Here is a 21,793-nt window from a genome sequence, read left to right as displayed (position 1 = left end):
TGCCGAAAATGTTTTTTCGAACGAGGTACTGCACACATTCCTGGCAAATGCAGGTCCCACCGAGATTTGAACTCGGATCGCTGGATTCAAAGCCCAGAGTGCTAACCATTACACCATGGAACAAACACAACCTGATAGCTGGCTGTCTGAAAGGCAGATAGCGATGAGGCTAGGTGGAATCAGGTAGATAAGAGCTGGCGTTTGGTCAATAGACCGCCTCGACTAAGAGAGGCGGACGTGGTTCTTCTGCCGAAACCCGTGATTGAACCAGGGACCTTTAGATCTTCAGTCTAACGCTCTCCCAACTGAGCTATTTCGGCCAAGTACTTGTGCGTCTTTGTCTTTGAGAGCGATGGAGACCTCTTCTCCATCATCGAGGGGAATTAGCTCAAATGGTAGAGCGCTCGCTTAGCATGCGATAGGTAGCGGGATCGATGCCTGCATTCTCCAGTGCTGTCCATCCTTTTTACGCCCCCCTTCAAGGGGCACTACCTAGATGAGCTCTTGCGGCTCAGTGCTGCCGAAAAAGTTTTTCCGAACGAGGTACTGCACACATTCCTGGCAAAAGCAGGTCCCACCGAGATTTGAACTCGGATCGCTGGATTCAGAGCCCAGAGTGCAAACCATTACACCGTGGAACCTTGGCGTGTGTCAACTTTTCCCATGAGCAGCAGAGATTTAAGTCATTGAGTCCAAAAGCACAATAGCAAGGAGCAAATGAAGCCTTTGCTCTTTAAGCCCATGTTTCCCCCAGTTCCGACTCTGTTTGAGAGTGCCAATTTCACTGCCACGTCAGCAGTTGCGCATCACCTCTGTTTTTTCCCACCCTTCCGCAAAGAACCTGAAAAGGTTCTACCGAGATTGGAACTTGGATCGCTGGATTCAAAGCCCAAAGTGCTAACCATTACACCGTGGAACCAACACTTCCTGATAGCTGGCTGTCTGAGAGGCAGATAGCGATGAGGCTAGGTGGAATCAGGTAGACTAAAAGAGGCGGACGTGGTTCCTCTGCCGAAACCCGGGATATAAATATCCTGGTTGCCCTAATCAGGCTGAAGAGATTAAAAGCAAAGCCTAATAATGGGCTCGTCCGGGATTTGAACCCGGGACCTCTCGCACCCTAAGCGAGAATCATACCCCTAGACCAACGAGCCGAAACATTCATCCTCCTTGCTGCTGCCGGGCCGGAAACATTTCAGCTTCCATGGCTTAAAGCGCAATTTTTTGATTAAATCTACAATTAAAAGGTAGCCGGTGCAAAGTTTCCAGCACAGAGGAAATGCGGCCTCTTTTTTTGTGGTCATTGGAAATCACGCTGCAGGACCTGCACACGAATAATGAGAAGCTTACTTACAGGAGCCTGGTCTGCCACACTGGACCCAGTTGATGTTGCAGGAGCAGAGGCAGCACTTGGCTGGACAGAAGGCTGTGGAGGAGACTGCAGAGGAGGCTGAGCAGGGCGCAGAGGAGGAGACTGCAGAGGAGGCTGGGCAGGGCGCAGAGGAGGAGACTGCAGAGGAGGCTGGGCAGGGCGCAGAGGAGGAGACTGCAGAGGAGGCTGGGCAGGGCGCAGAGGAGGAGACTGCAGAGGAGGCTGGGCAGGGCGCTGCAGTCCTGTGGGTGGCTGTAGTGAGGATGGTCCTGGTGCAGAGGGACAGGGGTTGAAGACCTTGCTGGAAAGATGGGAGTTGCTCTTTCCAGTGGACAGGAAGCTCTGCAGGCGACTGGTACACCTGGCCAGGGGTCCACAATGCTGGAGGAGCAGGATAAGGGGCAGGAGCAGGGGCAGTAGCACGAGCCGGGGCAGGAGCAGGGCCTCTCGAGCCTGCAGTGGCTGGAGAAAAAAGAAAAAACTTACCCAATTACAGGGTTTGGCTGGAGACAAAATCTTTTGTGGCAGCTGTGAAGCAAATAAATGCTTCCCCCGCGCCAACAGGGCCTTCACATTGGTCGCCAGCAGTGGCCTGTTCTTAGTGGCAGTAGGTGGAGGAGGAACAGACACAGTGGCAGTGGGCACAGCAGCAGTGAGGACAGATGCAACGGGCACAGTGGTGGTGGGCACGTGGGCTAGAGCCTGCCTCTTCAGCACGTATGCTTTGAAAAGGGCCATATTGGTGTTAGGCCTGGCCTTTGCCTTCTTCAGGTAGGTGATGAGAGCCTGGGCCTCCTTGCTTGGGTCCTCATACACCTCCTTCATTGACCTACCCTTAAAATCCCCAAACTCCACCATCAGACATCCAGAGTCTCCTGTCCTCTGGGCCTCCTGCAGCATGACCTGTTTTTTTCTGATACACCTCTACAGCCTCGCCTACCTCCCTGATCTGCGAGGTGTATCTGAGGAACAGGTGTTTGTTGTCCGACAGCGGGTTGTCCCTCTCCTCCTCCCCCAAAACGCTGCTGACCAGATAGCAGGCATACCCCAATGAGTTCTCCAGCAGCCACAGGAACCTCTGAGCCTGGTGTTTCCCAAACTGGATCTTGCAGTGAGCCAGAACCAGGAACTGGTCTCCAGGATTCCCTCCATTCTGCCTCAAAAAGGCAGTGGCCTCAGCCAGGACCTCCTCCTTACACCTGGCCCTCCCTGCCAACACGATCTTCCTCCTATTGGCCTCCTCAGTTGGCCCCATAAGGAGTCGACCCTCAGAGGTTCTTCGTAAAACCGGGTATGCATACATAATCTGAAAGGACACAGGCATAAACAGAATGTTACATAGCTGTCATATTCCAACTGAAAGTATTTTGCTACAGCATTTGTTTTTTATGTAATTAATTATTATAATATTATAATAATTAATGATTATTATTATTATTATTATGAGCATAAGCATTATTGTTTTTTATACAACTGTGAATCACTTTGAATTGCCTTGTGTACAAATTGTAAATAGTGTGATGAACTTATTAATAAGAAAATAAATAACACTTCTTGGTACAATCTTGCTGGTATCATGCCATGCTTAAATCGTTTTGTTTTGTTTAGCTTTTGTGGCAGAGATTACTAAGAAACACCAAATATTACATAAAGGCGTTTATGACAATTCATAATAATATGATCATCAAACAGATCTAAAACTTAAAATGGTATATCAAATCGTTTTGGTATATCTTTTATAACATAGTTGAGAATCATTTGTTGAAACAAAAAAACACTTGTTTTTGCCTATTCATGTCTTTTTAACCCTTCGGAGTCTTGGGCTATTTTGGACGTTTTTGAGTACTTTTATTTTTTTTAAATTTTGCAACATAAACAAATGTTTACCATACCAATGTTTGGTATAATTTTTTTCAGCACAACATCACCTATATGACCAGAGAATTAGTTGTTCACTTTGATGTACTGTATCAACATACTGGACCCAAAATCGCACAAAAAACACAAAATCCGAATAGAAAAATTATAGCTTTTCTACTACAAAAAACACAAACATGCTCAATGAAGCATTTTAAAAGGTTTAAAATGTAAACACAAGTTGTAAATGTCAACATATATAGGTACAATTCAGATATAATCAACCTATATACAAAAAAAATATGATTTACAAAAAAAAGCGGGTGTAGCCATAGGCTTTTTTTCTTTCTTATTAGCTCAGCCACTTTTTAAAAAAATGTTGTGCACACAATTATTCAGAGAGCTATATTTAAGGCCTTGCATTCCCAGAGTATGAGGGTTCGCAAATAGTGCAAAAACAACATAAAAAAAATGTAAAATTGAGATAAAATTAAACTAAATGCAGCAAAAAGCAGGTGTGGCAATAGGCGTTTTTTCTTTTCTTTTTTGCTTAGAAACTCTACAAAACACTTCATGTACAATTACACAGATATCTACATTACAGGGCTTTCATTCCTTGAGTAAGAGGGGTTCCTCAATAGTGCAAATATACCATACAAAAGGTAAAATGAACACAAAATCAAATTATACATACAACTATTTACAACAAATATCAGGTGTTTTTTTATTTTTTATCTGTGCCTCTCCTCAAAACAGTTTATCTAAATCTACTCCTACACTACTCCTAAACTACTCCTAAACTACTCCTAAACTACTCCTAAACTACCTAAACTATCTACACTACTCCTAAACTATCTACACTACTCCTAAACTATCTACACTACTCCTAAACTATCTACACTACTCCTAAACTATCTACACTACTCCTAAACTACTCTCAAAATCTACTCAAACTCTTCCAAAAACTAGCAATAATCTCTCTATATATATATAACGTATATATGTCTCTCTTTGTCAACTCCGTAAATCCTCTGCCTTTCAATTTTGCTTCTTAGCTCAGTTGGCTCCTCCTCCATTCCCTAAAATGTGCAGCCTGAATAGCAGAGTCAGCAGATTCACACATTTTTCTCCGTTTTGTTTTATGACAAAAACCGACAAAGTTATTAGAATAAATGCAACGCCTGTCGCATCACATCTGGCGTTCTTTTACGAACGCGTCAGTATTTTTTTATATAAAGTTTAAATATTTCCGTTTTTACTTGGTCTATCAACACAAAACAAAAAGTAAAATAGAATTTAAAGCCAGCACTTTCGACAGAAGTGGACGGCAGCGCTCAACGTGACTTTGTTTTTATGCTTCGACGTCTTAAACTGGTCATGTAACTTGATCACGCCGGCGTGATCGGCGACCCCGAAGAGTTAAATATGTATAACATAGTATTTAAAAAGATAACATAAATATGTATACTGGTGTATAACATAGTATAGTATAACATATATGAATTAAACTTTTTTTTTTAAAGGTTTTAGTAAAAATCTTCTTGTGCTCAAAATAATGTAATGAATGACAAAAATGAGGATGGAGGAATCGAATGAAAGCTTTTTTATACATTGGAATACTTGATCACTCGAGCGTCACTTCATAGCGTCATCAGCAGCGCTCAAAGTATCTGCCCTCATGTTGTTGCAGTTTGTTTATTTAAGAAATTCATAATAAATAATAATAAAGCAAGATACCCTGTTGAAATATGTGTAATGTGTGGTTTATATAAACTGCAAAGGTAAAGTATACTTTAAAACAGATTGTGACCGATGTGAAGGGGGAGGAGAATGTATACGTGCGTCACGTTTAGTCAATAAAACACTTCCGCATAGGATACACCTGTGTATCCTCGCTCATGACTCCTCTGAAAGCCTCCTCACTCCTCGATCCTCGCCTCCTCGCGGTGCAATTAGAGAATTGAGATGTCCTTCAAGATGGCTGAGCTCGATCGGTTTCCGGGTCATAGGATGGAGGACAGAGGAACGAGGAGACGAGGAGGGATATTGAGAAGCACCCTATGTTTCCCCAATTCCGACTCGGTTTGAGAGTGCCAATTTCACCGCCACGTCAGCAGTTGCGCATCACCTCTGTTCTTTCCCTCCCTTCCGCGAAGAACCTAAAAAGGTTCTACCGAGATTTGAACTCGGATCGCTGGATTCAAAGCCCAGAGTGCTAACCATTACACCATGGAACCAACACACCCTCCCAGCTGTCTGTCTGAGAGGCAGATAGCGATGAGGCTAGGTGGAATCAGGTAGCCTAAAGGAGGCGGTCGTGGTTCCTCTGCCGAAACCCGAGATTGAACCAGTGTAGGGTCTGGACCAATCAGACACACACTAATTATTCATATTCACTATATTTAATGAATATAAAGGTCTATGAAACTCTCCCCCAAAACTAACCTCACAAATGAAGTTACTTTGTCAGCCGGGTGTCCGGTTACAGAACACTTTAAGACTGATAACAGACTTTACGACCTCAAAGGAATGTGGCCACATGCGCCACATGCTTAAGAGAGAGAGACCATCTTTAATTAAATAAACTTTGCGGTGTTACTCTAATCTATGAAGGAACATGCCTCACAGAAACTGTGATGATTTACTGTCTCGTGTACTATTAGGTATAACAACATGGTATGTTTGATTGGGGTGTATGTGGTTGAACAACCACCCAACGGTCAATATAACCTCACCTGTATCATGCTTCCTAGCAAATTAATCCTCATTTAATGACACACACTTTGATGTACATCACCTTCTCTTAGAATGCAATGTGAATTTGTTATGTCTATTTGAGCTTGAATGAACAGTCTAAGCATGCTGGGGACAAAGACCATAAATCAACTAAGAGCCGCTTCCCCTCTCGGACATGTCACCTTACTCATAGGTCCATTCAAACCTTAGGGGTTGGTTCTTTCTCAAGGTATATCAGAGGCAGGCAACAGTGACCGCCCTCTCTTAGTTTTTTCATCCAGCCGCAACACTGTTCTGGTGAGACTGGGGAGCCCCCTCCCCCTCCACGGGGGCCCCAAGGGCCCAGCAGGCCTCGATTCCAACCAGAGGTGGGCTCAGGCAGGAGAGAGAAGACTCTCTCACAAAGAACCAAGGACAATCTTAGGAGTTTTGGAACAAAGACTCCAACCAACAACGACTCCAATCACCCATCCTTTTGACTTCCTCACTTCCAATCATGCGTTCCTGGAGAAAGAGAACGCTCAACCAACTTCCACTTGACGCTGCCGGAACCATCAACGACTTCAATTTTCAACAACTTCAAGAATTGTTCCCATTACAAATGCAAGTATTCAATTCAATGAAATGTGAAAATGAAATTCTGATGGTTCTTCTCATAGACCCTCTTCCGGTTTCCAATTTCATCCTATCACTAACCTATTTATGTATTCATGTGTGTATGTTGTTTAGTTTATTTATATTCATATAAATATCTATATTTTGTTAATAAAACTTGTACATAATATGTATTTGGTTCTGTTTTGTTTGCAATACAAGTCACTTTACGATCACGGTTTTTGCTACTGGCTCAAAGTACTGTACAGACGAAGAAATAATTATTCTTCGGTGGCCATGGAAGATACCCTTTATTAGAATAAATTAATAATCAAAATAGTTTGTTGGAAGAACTGATTAATTGATTGTAATATTAATTCAGCCACATCAAGTTAATCCAATTAACTGACCCAAATATTTATAATTAATAATAACAAGATATTATTGATTATTAATATTTCCAAAAAGCTGAGTTCCTTACACCAGGGACCTTTAGATATTCAGTCTAACACTCTCCCAACTGAGCTATTTCGGCCAGGTACCTGTGCTGTTTAGCCTGGCAAATGAAGGTCCCACCGAGATTTGAATTCGGATCACTGGATTCAGAGCCCAGAGTGCTAACCCTTACACCATGGAACCTCGGCGTGTGTCAACTTTTCCCATGTGGTGCAGAGATTTAAGTCATTCAGTCCAGAAGCGCGATAGTAAAGAGCAAAAGAAGCCTTTGCTTTTTAAGCCCATGTTTCCCCAATTCCGACTCGGTTTGAGAGTGCCAATTTCACCGCCACGTCAGCAGTTGCGCATCACCTCTGTTTTTCCCCTCCCTTCCGCAAAGATCCTAATAAGGTTCCACCGAGATTTTAACTCGGATCGCTGGATTCAAAGCCCAGAGTGCTAACCATTACACCATGGAACCAAAACACCCTGCTAACTGGCTGTCTGAGAGGTGGAATCAGGTAGACTAAAAGAGGCGGAGGTTGTTCCTCTGTCGAAACCCGGGATTGAACTAGGGACCTTTAAATCTTCAGTCTAACGCTCCCCCAACTGAGCTATTTCGGACAGGTACTTGTGTGGTTTAGCCAGCATGGATGTATGGGAGACCGCCCGTCATTTTCGAGAAGAGCAGAGCGAAGGTCACAGAGAGAAATTGAGTGGCCCGTACGGGGATCGAACTCTCGACCTTGGCGTTATTAGCACCACGCTCTAACCAACTGAGCTAACCGGCCTCTCTCTGGCACATTTTATCCCCAATTGCTCAGAGATATCCTGGTTGCCCTAATCAGGCTGAAGAGATTAACAGCAAAGCCTAATAATGGGCTCGTCCGGGATTTGAACCCGGGACCTCTCGCACCCTAAGCGAGAATCATACCCCTAGACCAACGAGCCGAAATATACATCTTCCCTGCTGCTGCCGGGCCGCAAACATTTCAGCTTCCATGGCTTAAAGCGCAATTTTTTGATTAAATCAACAATTAAAAGGTAGCCAGTGCAAAGTTTCCAGCACAGAGGAAATGGGGCCTCTTTTTTTGTGGTCATTGGAAATCACGCTGCAGGACCTGCATACGAATAATGAGAAGCTTACTTACAGGAGCCTGGTCTGCAACACTGGACCCAGTTGATGTTGCAGGAGCAGAGGCAGCACTTGGCTGGACAGAAGGCTGTGGAGGAGACTGCAGAGGAGGCTGAGCAGGGCGCAGAGGAGGAGACTGCAGAGGAGGCTGGGCAGGGCGCAGAGGAGGAGACTGCAGAGGAGGCTGGGCAGGGCGCAGAGGAGGAGACTGCAGAGGAGGCTGGGCAGGGTGCAGAGGAGGAGACTGCAGAGGAGGCTGGGCAGGGCGCTGCAGTCCTGTGGGTGGCTGTAGTGAGGATGGTCTTGGTGCAGAGGGACAGGGGTTGAAAGCCTTGCTGGAAAGATGGGAGTTGCTCTTTCCAGTGGACAGGAAGCTCTGCAGGCGACTGGGACACCTGGCCAGGGGTCCACAATGCTGGAGGAGCAGGATAAGGGGCAGGAGCAGGGGCAGTAGCACGAGCCGGGGTAGGAGCAGGGCCTCTCGAGCCTGCAGTGGCTGGAGAAAAAAGAAAAAACTTACCCACTTACAGGGTTTGGCTGGAGACAAAATCTTTTGTGCCAGCTGTGAAGCAAATAAATGCTTCCCCCGCGCCAACAGGGCCTTCACATTGGTTGCCAGCAGTGGGCTGTTCTTAGTGGCAGTAGGTGGAGGAGGAACAGACACAGTGGCAGTGGGCACAGCAGCAGTGAGGACAGATGCAGTGGGCACAGTGGCGGTGGGCACGTGGGCTGGAGCCTGCCTCTGCAGCACGTATGCTTTGAAAAGGGCCATATTGGTGTTAGGCCCGGCCTTTGCCTTCTTCAGGTAGGTGATGAGAGCCTGGGCCTCCTTGCTTGGGTCCTCATACACCTCCTTTATTGACCTACCCTTAAAATCCCCAAACTCCACCATCAGACACCAAGAGTCTCCTGTCCTGTGGTCATCCTGCAGCATGGCCTGTTTTTTTCTGATACACCTCTACAGCCTCGCCTACCTCCCTGATCTGCGAGGTGTATCTGAGGAACAGGTGTTTGTTGTCCGACAGCGGGTTGTCCCTCTCCTCCTCCCCCAAAATGCTGCTGACCAGATAGCAGGCATACCACAGTGAGTTCTTCAGCAGCCACAGGAACCTCTGACCCTGGTGTTTCCCAAACTGGATCTTGCAGTGAGCCAGAACCAGGAACTGGTCTCCAGGATTCCCTCCATTCTGCCTCACAAAGGCAGTGGCCTCAGCCAGGACCTCCTCTTTACACCTGGCCCTCCCTGCCAACACGATCTTCCTCCTATTGGCCTCCTCAGTTGGCCCCATAAGGAGTCGACCCTCAGAGGTTCTTTGTAAAACCGGGTATGCATACATAATCTGAAAGGACACAGGCATAAACAGAACGTTACATAGCTGTCATATTCCAACTGAAAGTATTTTACTACAGCATTTTTTTATGTAATTAATTATTATAATATTATAATAATTAATGATTATTATTATTATGAGCATAAGCATTATTGATTTTTATACAACTGTGAATCACTTTGAATTGCCTTGTGTACAAATTGTAAATAGTGTGATGAACTAATTAATAAGAAAATAAATAACACTTGTTGGTACAATCTTGCTGGTATCATGCCATGCTTAAATCGTTTTGTTTTGTTTAGCTTTTGTGGCAGAGATTACTAAGAAACACCAAATATAACATAAAGGCGTTTATGACAATTCATAATAATATGATCATCAAACAGATCTAAAACTTAAAATGGTATATCAAATCGTTTTGGTATATCTTTTATAACATAGTTGAGAATCATTTGTTGAAACAAAAAAACACTTGTTTTTGCCTATTCATGTCTTTTTAAATATGTATAACATAGTATTTAAAAAGATAACATAAATATGTATACTGGTGTATAACATAGTATAGTATAACATATATGAATTAAACTTTTTTTTTTAAAGGTTTTAGTAAAAATCTTCTTGTGCTCAAAATAATGTAATGAATGACAAAAATGAGGATGGAGGAATCGAATGAAAGCTTTTTTATACATTGGAATACTTGATCACTCGAGCGTCACTTCATAGCGTCATCAGCAGCGCTCAAAGGATCTGCCCTCATGTTGTTGCAGTTTGTTTATTTAAGAAATTCATAATAAATAATAATAAAGCAAGATACCCTGTTGAAATATGTGTAATGTGTGGTTTATATAAACTGCAAAGGTAAAGTATACTTTAAAACAGATTGTGACGGATGTGAAGGGGGAGGAGAATGTATACGAGGGTCACGTTTAGTCAATAAAACACTTCCGCATAGGATACACCTGTGTATCCTCGCTCATGACTCCTCTGAAAGCCTCCTCACTCCTCGATCCTCGCGGTGCAATTAGATAATTGAGATGTCCTTCAAGATGGCTGAGCTCGATCGGTTTCCGGGTCATAGGATGGAGGACAGAGGAACGAGGAGACGAGGAGGGATATTGAGAAGCACCCTATGTTTCCCCAATTCCGACTCGGTTTGAGAGTGCCAATTTCACCGCCACGTCAGCAGTTGCGCATCACCTCTGTTCTTTCCCTCCCTTCCGCGAAGAACCTAAAAAGGTTCTACCGAGATTTGAACTCGGATCGCTGGATTCAAAGCCCAGAGTGCTAACCATTACACCATGGAACCAACACACCCTCCCAGCTGTCTGTCCGAGAGGCAGATAGCGATGAGGCTAGGTGGAATCAGGTAGCCTAAAGGAGGCGGGCGTGGTTCCTCTGCCGAAACCCGAGATTGAACCAGGGACCTTTAGATCTTCAGTCTAACACTCTCTCAACTGAGCTATTTCGGCCAGGTACTTGTACTGTTTAGCCTGGCAAATGAAGGTCCCACCGAGATTTGAATTCGGATCACTGGATTCAGAGCCCAGAGTGCTAACCCTTACACCATGGAACCTCGGCGTGTGTCAACTTTTCCCATGTGGTGCAGAGATGTAAGTCATTCAGTCCAGAAGCGCGATAGCAAGGAGCAAAAGAAGCCTTTGCTTTTTAAGCCCATGTTTCCCCCAATTCCGACTCGGTTTGAGAGTGCCAATTTCACCGCCACGTCAGCAGTTGCGCATCATCTCTGTTTTTCCCCTCCCTTCCGCAAAGATCCTAAAAAGGTTCCACCGAGATTTTAACTCGGATCGCTGGATTCAAAGCCCAGAGTGCTAACTATTACACCATGGAACCAAAACACCCTGCTAACTGGCTGTCTGAGAGGTGGAATCAGGTAGACTAAAAGAGGCGGAGGTTGTTCCTCTGCCGAAACCCGGGATTGAACCAGGGACCTTTAAATCTTCAGTCTAACGCTCTCCCAACTGAGCTATTTTGGCCAGGTACTTGTGCGGTTTAGCCAGCATGCATGTATGGGAGACCGCCTGTCATTTTCGAGAAAAGCAGAGCGAAGGTCACAGAGAGAAAATCAGTGGCCCGTACGGGGATCGAACCCGCGACCTTGGCGTTATTAGCACCACGTTCTAACCATTTGAGCTAACCGGCCTCTCTCTGGCACATTTTATCCCCAATTGCTCAGAGATATCCTGGTTGCCCTAATCAGGCTGAAGAGATTAACAGCAAAGCCTAATAATGGGCTCGTCCGGGATTTGAACCCGGGACCTCTCGCTCCCTAAGCGAGAATCATACCCCTAGACCAACGAGCCGAAATATACATCCTCCCTGCTGCTGTCGGGCCGCAAACATTTCAGCTTCCATGGCTTAAAGCGCAATTTTTTGATTAAATCAACAATTAAAAGGTAGCCAGTGCAAAGTTTCCAGCACAGAGGAAATGCGGCCTCTTTTTTTGTGGTCATTGGAAATCACGCTGCAGGACCTGCACACGAATAATGAGAAGCTTACTTACAGGAGCCTGGTCTGCAACACTGGACCCAGTTGATGTTGCAGGAGCAGAGGCAGCACTTGGCTGGACAGAAGGCTGTGGAGGAGACTGCAGAGGAGGCTGCCCTGCTCAGGCTGGGCAGGGCGCAGATGAGGAGACTGCAGAGGAGGCTGGGCAGGGCGCAGAGGAGGAGACTGCAGAGGAGGCTGGGCAGGGTGCAGAGGAGGAGACTGCAGAGGAGGCTGGGCAGGGCGCTGCAGTCCTGTGGGTGGCTGTAGTGAGGATGGTCTTGGTGCAGAGGGACAGGGGTTGAAAGCCTTGCTGGAAAGATGGGAGTTGCTCTTTCCAGTGGACAGGAAGCTCTGCAGGCGACTGGGACACCTGGCCAGGGGTCCACATTGCTGGAGGAGCAGGACAAGGGGCAGGAGCAGGGACAGTAGCACGAGCCGGGGCAGGAGCAGGGCCTCTCGAGCCTGCAGTGGCTGGAGCGTAAAAAAACACAACAAAATTATCTTATTGTTTTAGACTTTCACTGCATGACTTTCTCAGCTCTGCTGGACAGCTACTGCGATTACAAGGTTTACTGCAAAGCATGTATGATTAGTTGAGAGATGACATGATGATTAAAAGATGGAAGGAAGCAGTGAAAATCATCCTTTTTTTCATCCAAGCACCATTAGAAGAAATACAAGAAGAAAAAAAGATGGGATCAGCCAAGTGTGAAGCGAAGCAGACCAAACACTACAACAGCCACTTATTCCAAGGGGAGTGGGGGAAGTGTGAGATGACAAGAATGAGCTTTAGTCAGTGATTACGATAAAAAAAAAAAAAAAACCTTTTACATACACCTTTAAATTATCTTTTTTCCTTTGAGGATGTTCACTTAAAGAGTGAATGTAGATTGACACCTGAGAAGTGCCATTCCTCTGTGTTGTGAAATAAAATAATATGTCATTTAAAAAATACTGTTTTGTTTTATTTGTAATTGTTTGTAAAATATTGTTTAAGATTTACATACCTTGAGGAAGTTGTTCCTCAGCTTGTGAGGCTACAGTTGCCATCTCCAGGTCATCTTCCTCCTCAAAAAAATCCGTAGCAGCAGAGTCTGTAAAATAATATAAAACACTAAGCACATGTCACCAACACACTTGTATGCGTTAAGTGATACTCACCCCATGTAAAGAGCTGTCTCCGGGCTGCGGACTCAGACGCAGGTGGTACACGTGGTCCTGCAGCTGTTGAACACGTATTTTCGTTAAACATATATACTGCATAATATATACTGTAATGATTTTAAAGCTTGCAAATCACTTACAGGGTTTGGCTGGAGACAAAATCTTTTGTGCCAGCTGTGAAGCAGATAAATGCTTCCCCCACGCCAACAGGGCCTTCACATTGGTCGCCAGCAGTGGCCTGTTCTTAGTGGCAGTAGGTGGAGGAGGAACAGACACAGTGGCAGTGGGCACAGCAGCAGTGAGGACAGATGCAGTGGGCACAGTGGTGGTGGGCACGTGGGCTGGAGCCTGCCTCTTCAGCACGTATGCTTTGAAAAGGGCCATATTGGTGTTAGGCCCGGCCTTTGCCTTCTTCAGGTAGGTGATGATAATAGCCTGGGCCTCCTTGCTTGGGTCCTCATACACCTCCTTCATTGACCTACCCTTAAAATCCCCAAACTCCACCATCAGACATCCAGAGTCTCCTGTCCTCTGGGCCTCCTGCAGCATGGCCTGTTTTATATGACACACCTCCACAGCCTCGCCTACCTCCCTGATCTTCGAGGTGTATCTGAGGAACAGGTGTTTGTTGTCAGACAGCGGGTTGTCCCTCTCCTCCTCCCCCAAAATGCTGCTGACCAGATAGCAGGCATACCCCAGTGAGTTCTCCAGCAGCCACAGGAACCTCTGACCCTGGTGTTTCCCAAACTGGATCTTGCAGTGAGCCAGAACCAGGAACTGGTCTCCAGGATTCCCTCCATTCTGCCTCACAAAGGCAGTGGCCTCAGCCAGGACCTCCTCCTTACACATGGTAAAGTTGCAGGTTCACATGTACAGAAGAAAACGTGTGCTATTACACGCTAGCTACCTTTATTGACATGTTTAATTGTCCAAAAACAAACACTGTTTATGAATGAATAATGATCGATTATACAGTCGTGAAGAATAGACTTACCTGTTGCAAAGATTGCAAAGATGACGATAATAATAGCGGTCGCCGATTGGTCAAAAGTAAGCCACAGGAGCAGAGCCAGGAGAGAAACGCGATTGGTCAAAAGTAAGCCACAGGAGAGAAAGGCGATTGGTCAAAAGTAAGCCACAGGAGAGAAACACGATTGGTCAAAAGTAAGCCACAGGAGAGAACGCGATTGGTCAAAAGTAACCCACAGCAGAGAAACACGATTGGCTCACGTGGGCTTACTTTGGGCTTACTTTGGCTCAATCGGTAGGAAGCAGTAGGCGCAAGCGAGAGGTAGTGGGATCGATGCCTGCATTCTCCAGTGCTGTCCATCCTTTTTACGCCCCCCTTCAAGGGGCACTACCTAGATGAGCTCTTGCGGCTCAGTGCTGCCGAAAATGTTTTTTCGAACGAGGTACTGCACACATTCCTGGCAAATGCAGGTCCCACCGAGATTTGAACTCGGATCTACAATTAAAAGGTAGCCAGTGATCGCGCCTCGTCTTTGTCTTTGAGAGCGATGGACACCTCCTCTCCATCATCGAGGGGAATTAGCTCAAATGGTAGAGCGCTCGCTTAGCATGCGAGAGGTAGCGGGATCGATGCCTGCATTCTCCAGTGCTGTCCATCCTTTTTACGCCCCCCTTCAAGAGGCACTACCTAGATGAGCTCTTGCGGCTCAGTGCTGCCGAAAAATTTTTTTCGAACGAGGTACTGCACACATTCCTGGCAAAAGCAGGTCCCACCGAGATTTGAACTCGGATCGCTGGATTCAGAGCCAAGAGTGCATACCATTACACCATGGAACCTTGGCGTGTGTCAACTTTTCCCATGAGCAGCAGAGATTTAAGTCATTGAGTCCAAAAGCACGATAGCAAGGAGCAAATGAAGCCTTTGCTTTTTAAGCCCATGTTTCCCCAATTCCGACTCTGTTTGAGATTGCCAATTTCACTGCCACGTCAGCAGTTGCGCATCACCTCTGCTTTTTCCCACCCTTCCGCAAAGAACCTAAAAAGGTTCTACCGAGATTGGAACTTGGATCGCTGGATTCAAAGCCCAAAGTGCTAACCATTACACCATGGAACCAACACTTCCTGATAGCTGGCTGTCTGAGAGGCAGATAGCGATGAGGCTAGGTGGAATCAGGTAGACTAAAAGAGGCGGACATGGTTCCTCTGCCGAAACCCGGGATATAAATATCCTGGTTGCCCTAATCAGGCTGAAGAGATTAAAAGCAAAGCCTAATAATGGGCTCGTCCGGGATTTGAACCCGGGACCTCTCGCAACGTAAGCGAGAATCATACCCCTATACCAATGAGCCGAAACATACATCCTCCCTGCTGCTGCCGAGCCGCAAACATTTCAGCTTGCATGGCTTAAAGCGCAATTTTTTTATTAAATCTACAATTAAAAGGTAGCCAGTGCAAAGTTTCCAGCACAGAGGAAATGCGGCCTCTTTTTTTGTGGTCATTGGAAATCACGCTGCAGCGCCTGCATACGAATAATGAGAAGCTTACTTACAGGAGCCTGGTCTGCAACACTGGACCCAGTTGATGTTGCAGGAGCAGAGGCAGCACTTGGCTGGACAGAAGAATGTGGAGGAGACTGCAGAGGAGGCTGAACAGGGCGCAGAGGAGGAGACTGCAGAGGAGGCTTGGCAGGGCGCAGAGGAGGAGACTGCAGAGGAGGCTGGGCAGGGCGCAGAGGAGGAGACTGCAGAGGAGGCTGGGCAGGGCGCAGAGGAGGAGACTGCAGAGGAGGCTGGGCAGGGCGCTGCAGTCCTGTGGGTGGCTGTAGTGAGGATGGTCCTGGTGCAGAGGGACAGGGGTTGAAGGCCTTGCTGGAAAGATGGGAGTTACTCTTTCCAGTGGACAGGAAGCTCTGCAGGCGACTGGGACACCTGGCCAGGGGTCCACATTGCTGGAGGAGCAGGACAAGGGGCAGGAGCAGGGACAGTAGCACGAGCCGGGGCAGGAGCAGGGCCTCTCGAGCCTGCAGTGGCTGGAGCGTAAAAAAACACAACAAAATTATCTTATTGTTTTAGACTTTCACTGCATGACTTTCTCAGCTCTGCTGGACAGCTACTGCGATTACAAGGTTTACTGCAAAGCATGTATGATTAGTTGAGAGATGACATGATGATTAAAAGATGGAAGGAAGCAGTGAAAATCATCCTTTTTTTCATCCAAGCACCATTAGAAGAAATACAAGAAGAAAAAAAGATGGGATCAGCCAAGTGTGAAGCGAAGCAGACCAAACACTACAACAGCCACTTATTCCAAGGGGAGTGGGGGAAGTGTGAGATGACAAGAATGAGCTTTAGTCAGTGATTACGATAAAAAAAAAAAAAAAACCTTTTACATACACCTTTAAATTATCTTTTTTCCTTTGAGGATGTTCACTTAAAGAGTGAATGTAGATTGACACCTGAGAAGTGCCATTCCTCTGTGTTGTGAAATAAAATAATATGTCATTTAAAAAATACTGTTTTGTTTTATTTGTAATTGTTTGTAAAATATTGTTTAAGATTTACATACCTTGAGGAAGTTGTTCCTCAGCTTGTGAGGCTACAGTTGCCATCTCCAGGTCATCTTCCTCCTCAAAAAAATCCGTAGCAGCAGAGTCTGTAAAATAATATAAAACACTAAGCACATGTCACCAACACACTTGTATGCGTTAAGTGATACTCACCCCATGTAAAGAGCTGTCTCCGGGCTGCGGACTCAGACGCAGGTGGTACACGTGGTCCTGCAGCTGTTGAACACGTATTTTCGTTAGACATATATACTGCATAATATATACTGTAATGATTTTAAAGCTTGCAAATCACTTACAGGGTTTGGCTGGAGACAAAATCTTTTGTGCCAGCTGTGAAGCAGATAAATGCTTCCCCCACGCCAACAGGGCCTTCACATTGGTCGCCAGCAGTGGCCTGTTCTTAGTGGCAGTAGGTGGAGGAGGAACAGACACAGTGGCAGTGGGCACAGCAGCAGTGAGGACAGATGCAGTGGGCACAATGGTGGTGGGCACGTGGGCTGGAGCCTGCCTCTTCAGCACGTATGCTTTGAAAAGGGCCATATTGGTGTTAGGCCCGGCCTTTGCCTTCTTCAGGTAGGTGATGATAATAGCCTGGGCCTCCTTGCTTGGGTCCTCATACACCTCCTTCATTGACCTACCCTTAAAATCCCCAAACTCCACCATCAGACATCCAGAGTCTCCTGTCCTCTGGGCCTCCTGCAGCATGGCCTGTTTTATATGACACACCTCCACAGCCTCGCCTACCTCCCTGATCTTCGAGGTGTATCTGAGGAACAGGTGTTTGTTGTCAGACAGCGGGTTGTCCCTCTCCTCCTCCCCCAAAATGCTGCTGACCAGATAGCAGGCATACCCCAGTGAGTTCTCCAGCAGCCACAGGAACCTCTGACCCTGGTGTTTCCCAAACTGGATCTTGCAGTGAGCCAGAACCAGGAACTGGTCTCCAGGATTCCCTCCATTCTGCCTCACAAAGGCAGTGGCCTCAGCCAGGACCTCCTCCTTACACCTGGCCCTCCCTGCCAACACGATCTTCCTCCTATTGGCCTCCTCAGTTGGCCCCATAAGGAGTCGACCCTCAGAGGTTCTTCGTAAAACCGGGTATGCATACATAATCTGAAAGGACACAGGCATAAACAGAACGTTACATAGCTGTCATATTCCAACTGAAAGTATTTTACTACAGCATTTCTTTTTTATGTAATTAATTATTATAATATTATAATAATTAATGATTATTATTATTATGCGCATAAGCATTATTGTTTTTATACAACTGTGAATCACTTTGAATTGCCTTGTGTACAAATTGTAAATAGTGTGATGAACTTTTTAATAAGAAAATCAATTACACTTCTTGGTACAATCTTGCTGGTATCATGCCATGCTTAAATCGTTTTGTTTTGTTTAGCTTTTGTGGCAGAGATTACTAAGAAACACCAAATATAACATAAAGGCGTTTATGACAATTCATAATAATATGATCATCAAACAGATCTAAAACTTAAAATGGTATATCAAATCGTTTTGGTATATCTTTTATAACATAGTTGAGAATCATTTGTTGAAACAAAAAAACACTTGTTTTTGTCAGGAATCAATCAGATTCATTCCCATCCACCACTCAAAGGTCACTCTCCCCGGAATATTAACCAGTCACACCTGTTCACAATCAGTCACCTCTTTACCCAGCCCTATAAAACACTCACGCACACCCCAGTCATTGTCAAGCCTCCAACAGGAGAAGACCGTTACCCACGATTTCCCGAAGTTTCCAAGTCTGCCAACGAAGATCCATCACGTAACTATACTCACCCCTGAATATACTCACCTTTGTCTCCCTGTCTTGCTGTCTCCAGTATTCCAGTCTGGTTCCCTGTTTCCCGAGTCCTGCCATTTGAATCCAAGTGCTCCACGTGTCCACCGAGATCTCCCTGTTCCTCCCTGGATCTGAAACAGAAAAGTATTCGTATCACTGGACATTGTCTACCCACGTCCAACTCTCTGAAGAAGGGTCTGCTCACCTGGGATCCTCTGCACGACGTGATCGTCAACGCACCTGCACATGAACTTTGTCTCTGCACATATATCACTGTAAATAAACTCACGTTTGCTTTCACTTACCTCCGCCTCTGTGCCTGTATCCTGACAGAAGGCTTGACCAGAACAGAAAAGTGAAACAGCGCGATGGAAGCTACCCGCCATGGTGATAACCCTGTACAGTCTACAGCCGCTGTTCAAAATTCCGGTCAGTCTACGCTCAGCACTTCCGCAGACTCCACTTCTTCGATGATATGCTTCGCTAACCAAGCATCACGTCCAGCGCTATTCTCCGGACGGGCGGAGGATTGCAACGGGTTCCTGCTTCAGTGTTCGCTCGCTCTGGAACAGCAAAATCAGTTATATCCCACAGAAAGATCGAAAATCGCTTTTATCATCCAACAGTTATCCGGGGCTGCTTTGAGATGGGCTGAAACCATGTGGTTACAGGAGTCCACTACAACCTCATCGGTACAAGGGTTTGTAGACCATTTTAAAGAAGTTTTCGGACGACCAGTTGATGATTCTTCCACCAGTGACAAACTACTGCAACTATACCAAGGTCGAAGATCGGTTTCTGAGTATTCGTTGGAATTTCGCACTTTAGCCTCTGCAAGTGGGTGGAACGAGAAGGCGCTCATTTCTGTTTACCGACGTGGTCTGAATCCTGCTCTCCGTCTGCAAATGGCGATATATGATGACAGTCTGGGTGTTGAAAAATTCATCCAACAAGCTCTCCGTGTGCATCAACGATCTCAGGGCTGTTATCTAGAAAATCGCCGACCCACTAGTAATTCTCAGTATCCCACGGAAGCTCCGCCCGAAGCAGATGGAGAAAAGATGCAATTGGATACTTACCGACTGTCCCCAGCGGAACGTGCCCGGCGCCGTGAACTCAGGTTATGTCTGTATTGTGGAATGGGAGGACACTTTCGTCAGTCATGTCCGACTCGACCCCCCAGAATGCTTGTGAGTTCTGTCTTTACGGCCGATTCGGTATCAGCCCCACTAACTATTTCAGTGGGGGTGTAGGTGTGCATCCAGAACTGCCGAGTTGGCGACCACATCCATCGTTGATGCACTTAACATTGTCCCAGTAAACTCAACCTCCATCGAAAGCCCCACTGAGAGTCTGTCCGTTTCCATACCTACCTGTTATTCCTCGTTTGCAGATGTGTTCAATCCTGTCGAGGCTGCTAAATTACCCCCTCATCGAGCTTGGGATTGTGCGATCGACCTTGTTCCAGGAGAACCCATTCCTAAGGGACGAATCTACTCCCTGTCTATTCCCGAACAGAAAGCCATGCAACAGTACATTGAAGAGGCTCTGAAACAGGGGTATATCCGTTCCTCCACGTCACCTGCTGCTGCCAGCTTTTTCTTTGTTCCTAAGAAGGATGGCGGACTACGTCCTTGTATCGACTATCGAACCCTGAACAGAATAACCTTGAAGTTCAGCTATCCACTACCGTTGGTTCCTTCCTCACTGGAGCAGCTGCGTGAGGCCAAGATGTTCACTAAACTGGACTTGAGGAGTGCATATAACCTCATCCGAATTCGAGAAGGCGACGAATGGAAAACCGCGTTCATCACCCCTGCTGGCCACTACGAATATTTGGTTATGCCGTATGGACTGGTCAACGCTCCTTCCATCTTTCAAAGCTTTATGGACGAGGTACTCTGAGATTATCTGAACCGATTCGTAATAATCTACATCGATGACATTTTAATCTTTTCCAAGGATCCAGTGGAACACCAACGACACGTCTCCTTAGTCCTCCAACGGCTACGTGAGTTCTCTTTGTTCCTAAAAGCAGAAAAATGCTCATTTCACCAAACTTCAGTTGAATTCCTAGGCTATCAACTCAGTGAAAGAGGAGTACAGATGGACGATCGCAAGACCAAGGCGATCACTTCCTGGCCAACCCCACAGACGGTAAAAGAATTGCAAAGATTCCTTGGCTTTGCCAACTTTTATCGGAGGTTCGTTTACCAGTACAGCCTGCTAACAGCTCCTCTAACGTCACTCCTAAAGGGAAAGCCAAAAACGCTGCTCTGGACTGAGGAAGCCGACCACGCATTCCAGTCTTTGAAAACCGCCTTCACCACTGCCCCTCTACTCCGACATCCTAATCCCGAAGAGATGTTCATCGTAGAAGTCGATGCCTCCACCACTGGAGTAGGAGCAGTGTTGTCTCAGTATTCCAATTTGTCACCCAAACCTATGCCATGTGCGTTCTTCTCCCACAAGTTGTCACCCGCCGAAGTAAACTATGATATCGGCAATCGGGAACTCCTGGCGGTAAAACTTGCGCTTGAAGAATGGCGACACTGGTTGGAGGGCGCCAAACACCCGTTCCTGGTTCTCACCCACCATAAGAACCTCCAGTATCTGAAAGAAGCAAAACGACTCAATCCACGCCAGGCTAGATGGGCGCTTTTCTTCACTCGATTTCACTTCCAGATCTCCTATCGTCCAGGCTCCAAGAACGTCCGAGCGGATGCTCTGTCTCGTCTCCATGCTCCTGAAACTCACCATGAAGAACCCGAGAACATCTTGCCAGAGAAAATCTTTGTCAATCCCATTCAGTGGGACTTAAACGAACAACTGATGCAATTGTCTCGAAACCAACCCAGTCCTACGGAATGCCCAGCTGGGAAAATCTACGTACCCGATGAATTCCGTATATCACTTATCTCCTCAGCGCACTCCTCCGTTGGTACGGGTCACCCAGGAGTCACCAAAACCTGCTCCACTCTCCAAAACTGCTACTGGTGGCCCAACATGCTCCGAGACCTCAAATCATTCATCCAGGGGTGCATCCTATGTGCAATGAACAAAAACCCTCGTCATTTGCCCGCAGGAAAACTCATGCCTCTACCCGTTCCCCAAAGACCCTGGTCGCACATTGGGGTGGATTTTGTGACTGATCTTCCACCCTCCGAAGAGAACACCTGCATCCTGGTGGCCGTCGACCGCTTTTCGAAAGCGTGTAAGCTGATTCCCCTGAGAAACTTACCCACAGCATTTGCAACCGCAGAACTTTTAATGGAACATGTCTTCCAGAATTTCGGCCTCCCAGAGGACATTG

General features: G+C 46.3%; 11 non-coding genes across 11 annotated transcripts; all 11 read right to left on the bottom strand.

Annotated features, from left to right (window-relative positions):
* Positions 1-51: 51 nt before the first annotated feature.
* On the bottom strand, positions 52-123 carry trnaq-uug (transfer RNA glutamine (anticodon UUG)). Its single transcript has one exon. It is a non-coding gene; the product is annotated as a tRNA-Gln (tRNA).
* Positions 124-247: 124 nt separating this feature from the next.
* Positions 248-320, bottom strand: trnaf-gaa (transfer RNA phenylalanine (anticodon GAA)). Its single transcript has one exon. It is a non-coding gene; the product is annotated as a tRNA-Phe (tRNA).
* Positions 321-1,082: 762 nt separating this feature from the next.
* trnap-agg (transfer RNA proline (anticodon AGG)) lies at positions 1,083-1,154 on the bottom strand. Its single transcript has one exon. It is a non-coding gene; the product is annotated as a tRNA-Pro (tRNA).
* Positions 1,155-5,394: 4,240 nt separating this feature from the next.
* trnaq-uug (transfer RNA glutamine (anticodon UUG)) lies at positions 5,395-5,466 on the bottom strand. Its single transcript has one exon. It is a non-coding gene; the product is annotated as a tRNA-Gln (tRNA).
* Positions 5,467-7,403: 1,937 nt separating this feature from the next.
* Positions 7,404-7,475, bottom strand: trnaq-uug (transfer RNA glutamine (anticodon UUG)). Its single transcript has one exon. It is a non-coding gene; the product is annotated as a tRNA-Gln (tRNA).
* Positions 7,476-7,711: 236 nt separating this feature from the next.
* Positions 7,712-7,785, bottom strand: trnai-aau (transfer RNA isoleucine (anticodon AAU)). Its single transcript has one exon. It is a non-coding gene; the product is annotated as a tRNA-Ile (tRNA).
* Positions 7,786-7,873: 88 nt separating this feature from the next.
* Positions 7,874-7,945, bottom strand: trnap-agg (transfer RNA proline (anticodon AGG)). The gene has a single exon. It is a non-coding gene; the product is annotated as a tRNA-Pro (tRNA).
* A 2,749-nt stretch (positions 7,946-10,694) lies between these two features.
* trnaq-uug (transfer RNA glutamine (anticodon UUG)) lies at positions 10,695-10,766 on the bottom strand. The gene has a single exon. It is a non-coding gene; the product is annotated as a tRNA-Gln (tRNA).
* Positions 10,767-11,381: 615 nt separating this feature from the next.
* trnaf-gaa (transfer RNA phenylalanine (anticodon GAA)) lies at positions 11,382-11,454 on the bottom strand. The gene has a single exon. It is a non-coding gene; the product is annotated as a tRNA-Phe (tRNA).
* A 93-nt stretch (positions 11,455-11,547) lies between these two features.
* On the bottom strand, positions 11,548-11,621 carry trnai-aau (transfer RNA isoleucine (anticodon AAU)). Its single transcript has one exon. It is a non-coding gene; the product is annotated as a tRNA-Ile (tRNA).
* An 88-nt stretch (positions 11,622-11,709) lies between these two features.
* trnap-agg (transfer RNA proline (anticodon AGG)) lies at positions 11,710-11,781 on the bottom strand. The gene has a single exon. It is a non-coding gene; the product is annotated as a tRNA-Pro (tRNA).
* Between the last annotated feature and the right edge of the window lie 10,012 nt (positions 11,782-21,793).

Source organism: Siphateles boraxobius, unplaced genomic scaffold, assembly GCF_051911475.1.
Source record: "Siphateles boraxobius isolate OS27281-9 unplaced genomic scaffold, OSU_SipBor_1 19, whole genome shotgun sequence".
NCBI classification, from domain to species: domain Eukaryota; kingdom Metazoa; phylum Chordata; class Actinopteri; order Cypriniformes; family Leuciscidae; genus Siphateles; species Siphateles boraxobius.
The sequence above is the reverse complement of the archived record's forward strand: the minus strand, read 5'-3'. Positions and strand labels throughout refer to the sequence as shown.